This window comes from Aythya fuligula, chromosome 1, assembly GCF_009819795.1.
Source record: "Aythya fuligula isolate bAytFul2 chromosome 1, bAytFul2.pri, whole genome shotgun sequence".
Lineage (NCBI taxonomy): Eukaryota > Metazoa > Chordata > Aves > Anseriformes > Anatidae > Aythya > Aythya fuligula.
In genome coordinates, this window is record NC_045559.1 from 83,267,203 (window position 1) to 83,273,769 (window position 6,567).

The window sequence follows — 6,567 nt, forward strand, 5'->3', positions numbered from 1 at the left end:
TTATAATTATATTTCCCTTTAATTAAATTATCCTTATCTCAACCCGTGAGTTGTTCTTTGCTTTACTTCTCCCCCTCCTCATCTAAAGGAGGGGGAGTGAGAGAGCGGTTGTGGGGTTTAGCTGCCCAGCACGGTAAAACCACCACAACATGCCAGTGAAATATACCATCTAAATTTGAGAGAAGTACTTACTCTTATTAGTGCAGAAATGCTTGTAAAGTTCGAATTCCTTTCTAGGACTTCTCCTTAGGATCCAGAAAAACATCAAATTAAAAAAAAAAAACAACAAACAAACTCATACACCCTCTACTGGACATTATATCCTACTGCTGCAAGAGGAAAAACATGATTACCAAGGGAATGTTTCTTTCCAAAGGCTACAGTACTCCTCTTTTCCCTTGCTCTCTGAATCTTTCTGTTCAAGTCCACCTTCCAGTATTTGCCAATAAAATACACTTGAATTTAAGTATACCTTAAATCTACAGATGTATTCACCGTTGCAAAACAGTACATAAAAAGATGCAAGATTTTCTCTTGCTGCTTGCTGCAAATCCACACGTGCTAGTGTCTCTTCCCTGCAACTTCCAGACCTGGGAAGTCCACAAACACGCCTCAGGCACAGTATTCTGGTTGAGGTGCACTGTAGCCAGTGCAGGTTCTTGGGTTTGCATTAGGAAAAGATGAAAGGAGAGCTATGTGATTCCTTCAGATACTGTGCAGTAAGAGAATGGCATGAGAGAAAGAGATTGTTTTTTCCAGATTTGTTAAAAAAAAATAATAAAAAAAAAAGGTATTTTCTTGTTCTTTGATGGAACAGGAATCAACCTTTTGCAGCCTAAGAGGAATTCCACTGCCCTGTGTCCTTTACCTTGATAAAATAGTTTGTTCCAGCAACCACCTGAGCCTTAAACTCCACTGCACTGAAGACATCAAAGGTTTTCCCTTCTTTTTCTTCTAGCTGAGGCTTCACCTTAAGGAAACATCAAGTGATTAAGACTGATGCAATACTCATGTATTTAGGACTGAAGGCTCACGCTATCAGTGTGCCCGATTACCCTGAAGGTCTTTTTTGTGTGTTGAAGCAAGGCCAGGAGTCTAGAGAGGCAGCACAACCAAGACAGTGATGTGGTTCCATCATCACAGACAGAGACCAAGTCTGGAGACAGCCTCTACCAAAGCACTGTGTTGTTATTCTAGAAGATTTATGTTGATGTTATTTCCACTGTTAACGTCTCAGCTTCCCTTCTGCCCTGTATATTTAACAACAAATGTAAAGTGGTTTACTATGTACATCCACAAGACTTTAGGTCTTTTAAAAAGAGAAGATTTAAAACATATGTGATCTGTTCAAAAAGAAGAGGGCTGTCTTCAGTGTTAGCTCCCTCTTCAAATCACGTAACAGACAGGCCTCCAAAAAGCAAGCTTGGAAAGCAACACACCTCAGATTGAGGCTTTACAACACTGGCCAGTTCTACCATCATTTAATAACTGCAATATGAAGCGTTTCAAACTGTAAATATTTCCCGCTCACCCAAAAAATAACAAGCATTCGGAGTCATCATTCCCAGTTTCCAGAGTGTAAAACCTGTGCTGAAGAAGTCAGAATAACTCGACCAGTACCCCTTATATGGACGTGAGCTCTCATGCGTTGCTTGCCCTTTTTCTGTCCCACACTTGTCTGCCGAGAATCTCATGGCTATACAGTAAGATTCTTGGGTGGAAAAAGAGATTTCAGGGTTTGTTTGCAAGGGCAATATGAAATAGTCATGGAATCCCTGCTGCAAGCTTGGTGCTACCCAGAAGGCCTTCTTCATTGCACTCCATCATTACGAAGCCCTCACTCCACTCCTAGCACAACAGTAACAGCAGTGAATAGATTTTCTCTTTTCAGTTATATTACACTTCTTCTTTGTACATGAATACATTTGCTATCCTGCCTGCATCCCAACTTGGGGAAAGTGAGCACGACTGCCACCACTCAGGTGCTGCACCAAACTCTGGTGCTTTTCTGTACACAAGAGTGGATTCTGAATGTTAGGAAGCATGGTGGAGGGCAGATGTAAGTATCCCACTGTCCCTGTCCTGTCCTGTGCTCCCAAACTCACCCTAGATGCTGCGCAGGTTTGGTTTCACAGGTCTCAAAATTGCCCCAGCTCAGCACATTTCCTATTTCCTCCACAAAGCTCAGCACTAGGCTCGGTGGCTACCAGCAGCTCAGAGTCACATGCAGCTGTAGCTTGTTGGGGTATCATGGCAATGACTCCCCACGGTGTATGACAAATGGACATCCTGACACAGTATGGAGAGCTGAGAGAGAAGTAATCCCTGAAAGACCTGATTTCAACCCACTCTGTTAATTCGTGATCAAGGTCCAGATCTGGGGGTCCCAGTGGGCAGTACACTAAGCATGAACCAGCAGCGTGCCCTGGTAGTGATGACGGCTAACAGCACAGTGGGCTGCATCAGCAGGAGTCGAGGCAGAAGAGAGAGTAAAGTGATTATTGCCCTTTACTTGGCACTCGTCAGAGCACATTGAGAACTCTTTAAGATCTCCCCGGAGCCTTCTCTTCTCCAGGCTGAACAATCCCAATTCCTTCTGTCTGTCTTCATAGGAGAGGTGCTCCAGCCCCTTGATCATCTTTGTGGCCTAGGACATGGTTGGCTTTCTGGGCTGCAGGTGCACACGTGCTGTCTGTGCGGTGGGATGTTTTGTGATGGGATGTAAGTGGCACTGGTGTAGCTGTGGGCCATGCTAAACGAGTGCAGATAAAATGGTCTCTGTGTCTAGTGACCCCTTTCCATTCTGGGATCTTGCTTAGTCTGTGACTGAATGCTCTTTCAACTTTGCCATCAAGGTAGTCACAACATTACTGGGCCTCTTGATGTCACGTGTATCAAATACTGGAGCCAACAAATACCTGGATTTCATCCCTTTTCTGGTTGAAACTTTGTTTCTGCACGTAAAAGCACTTTAACGAGAAGCTTAGCTGATATCCTTGCTGAGTCTTGATCTCGTGCAGGTAGTCATGTCTTATGACTCACTATGCAACCTTCAGACTGACCCACTTCTTTAGATGTCCCAGTCACTTCTATGGAGACGGTTTCATTTCTTGTTTAAAAATAACTCATAAATACCTAATCCTAGGGTTTGGATTCTTTTTTTTTTTTATTGTTGTTGTTACTGTACCGGTATTTTTACTGACTATAGTTTCTGTTTACTACTTAAAATTGTTTACATCGGACCAGAGTAGAGACACAGTCAAGGTCGTCAATGTTCTGCAAGAGATTGTGGAGTAATTGCCTAAAGTGACTAGGAAGATTAAACTAATATTCACAATTTAAAGACAATGTCCAGCATTGAAGAAGCTTTCAGGGTGGAGTGTAGCTGCATTACCAAAGTGTTCCGTAGGCCTCTAACCTTAGATGTTGTTGCACTAGGGGAAGCTGGTGTGCTGCCTCTAAGAGGAACTGTACGGAGGGTGGAGTAGAGTGGAGTGGAGACATCGCGGCCAGGCTCCGTGTTAAGATGGGAACTCAAAGGTACAAGGGAACTGATAAGCTGCATATTTGCTACCCTGGGCCAATGGCCTGCCATGTTTTTGACAAAATGCTGTCCTTTTGGTGAACTTTGCTCATTATAATATCATTATAATACCAAAACACACCTCCATCCCCAAAGCTACCCACCTCCAAGGCGCGACCACCCCGCACTGAGCATGTGCTCTGAATTTCTCGGAGCCTATAACTTTAAACAAAAGCGAAAAAATTTAGCACCAATCATAAGGAAGGTGTGTATGACTAGAGTCACTCAATCTCCACCTAGAAGACAGAAAGTAATATAAATTGGATGAAGAGAGAGGGGATGTTAGGGAAGATAGCATCCTGACTTCTGGGACCAGTTGACGGGCTGAGCGTCTCTTCCCCCCCTCCCACAATTGGGACACCTTTGGGTGAGATTTGAACACTTGGTTATAGTGGGTGTCTCTGCAGAAACATAGAAATCTCTGTAGGGTCTTTGTACCTTTTTAACGCATGAATTGCCAGGCTGTGTATTTCATGCACGTTAGCTTGCTTTTGCAGACAGTAAATCATCGCTGGCAATCCAAAGAACCTGTGTACCTCTTGCTGTGATAAATTGCACTGAATTGCATTGTTCCTAGCTGTGACAGTTCTCACTGAATGTGACTGTTAAGGATGTGTTACATTGTTGGTGAATCCGTGAATGTGATAGTTCAGTATTCTGAATCCAACCGGATTGACATCGGTTAATTCGTTATTGGTGAATCTGTGACTGTGATAGTTTGGTACCCTGAATCTGTCCGGACCCATAATGAGTAATTGTGTACACGTGTTAACGCGACAGAGCTGTGATGAGGATGGCTGTTCTTTTCAAGGCAACATTCTAAATGCTGTTTAATTCCATCCAGAGCTTAATGGAGAGAGGTTTAGACTGCCTTAGATAGCCCGTTGGCACTGATGAACAAGTCTGTGAGTTGTCAGCATTTCAAAGCGACTTCATGAGCTGTGTGTGCAAGAGAGCACTGCACCCTGGTGTTAGATGTATCACTGCATTTTGAGACAGCCGTTAATACATCTGTTGAAAGACAATGGGCTAATATTCATGTGTAAACTTCAGTGTCAGCTGAACAGTTAAGGTTGGCTTCCCTTCCCATCTGCACAACTCTGCGTTCTGGGGGAAGAAAAAGGTTCTTGTGCTTTGAAGGCAACACCCAACAAACCCAGAAATATGGAGTGACTTCCACACAATATTAACGTCTTTAGTTTCACTCCTACTGTCTACCTGAGATTATAGCCTAACTTGCCTTAGTACATTTCTTAGTAATCAGAAGCAAGCATTCTCCAGAGGGGTTGTGTTGCTTTGGGAACCGAATCAGAATACCTTCCAAGGGCATTAGTGAGATCTGCATCCTGGTGAGTGGAGAAATTTCTAAACTGGCTTGGTTTAGCCCAGGTGCTGTGCTGTTATTGGATGTACTCTGTGACTTGTGGCCTCAGCGTGGTGAGCTGGCTCTCCCAGTTTGCTAGCTCATCTGTCTTGCTGTGTGAATGAGACACGTGGTAGGAATGTGGCAGAAGACAATCAGTGCTTGAGTGAATCAGCAATGTCTTGTACAGATGAAAGAGGTTGAACTCATTGGCTTGAATTGTCATTCCCTCCATGAACGGGGCTGTGAGGATCTCCTCATGTGGTGTGGTGAACTGAGAGAAAATGGAAAAGTTCCAACACCTGCCACTCCCTTTATTCCCAAGAACTGTGAATGTTTTTCACTTTGTTCAGGAAGTGGTATTAGGACAGCAGTTTTCCCTCATCCGGCTTTCATCCAGTTACATAACACTGCTGCTCAAGCTTGGGGCATTCTGCAACATCCTGGTTAGTAACATGCTCTTATCTTGATCTGTATACCATTGAATTTAGACCCCAGTCAGCTCTAGTTTCTCAATCTCAAGTTCTATGTACCAAGAACAGTCTTGAAGTTGGATATGAAGCACGTTTTCAGTCTGTTGCATCACTCGTTATCTGTGAGGAAGCCAATAAGCGGGAAATTGGCCCTGGAGTTCCAAGAAAAACAAAAATGTTCCTGCATATAAAATCTGTCTAGATTGTCTGAGTGCTGGGAAATGCTGAGTGAGGCTTTGCTGCATTTCCTGAATGTATGGACTGGTCACCTGCATGTGGGTGAAGAGGCAAGAGGCTTCTAGTTTGAGCCCTAACCAACTGTCTTAGGGTATGGATGGCTGGAGACGGTCATTTACCTTTCTTGCTTTCATGGAGCCATTATACACATAAGATTTTAAGGTGCTCCTTACATTTACTATTAATAGTACTAGTGCTTTATATGGCTTGTTGCTCCTGTTTTCACCATTTCTCTCCTCATCTAGTTCTGATTAAGATTACACCCCTCTCTTTACAGAGCTTGAAACCAAGGTAACCCTAATGCATTTCTTGCTGATGTTGCTTGTAACTCTACCTTGTTCGCTTTGTGCTTTGAATGACTCTTTGTGCATGGATCCCACTGTAAAGAGGGCTTTGTCTTCTGTACGTGATTTACCTGATGACTTCTTTCCTGCTGTAAAAGTATTATTGCAGCAATCAGAAACTGCTCCCGAGCCTTATTAGTCTAATGCAAGTTTGAATGCTCAATGTTATTACAGCCGCCAACTTTGCAGATTTGATGCAAGATTTTTACCAAACCACCATCCCCTTACAAAAGGCTTCTGCCAGGTCACAGGACTTAGCACCTGCTAGCAAAGACATTGCCCCAGAAGAAGCATTGGCTTGTTAACAGGATTATACAAAATACCTGGGTGCAACTTTAATCTAACTGGAAAATGTCTGTCTTTACAAAAACTAGTATTGCTCAAGAGGCATAACAGGAATTTCCTTTGAGAAACTGGAAATATTTATCCCCAGTTAAATTTGGCCCAAAGGTATTTCCTATTTTCCAGTGCAAGCTGGGGTAAAGGTAAATAAGTATCCAGGTTTTGAAATCTCCCATGAATCTCTGTGTGCGTAAACTTGAATGAAACTTGATGTGCGTAAAATGG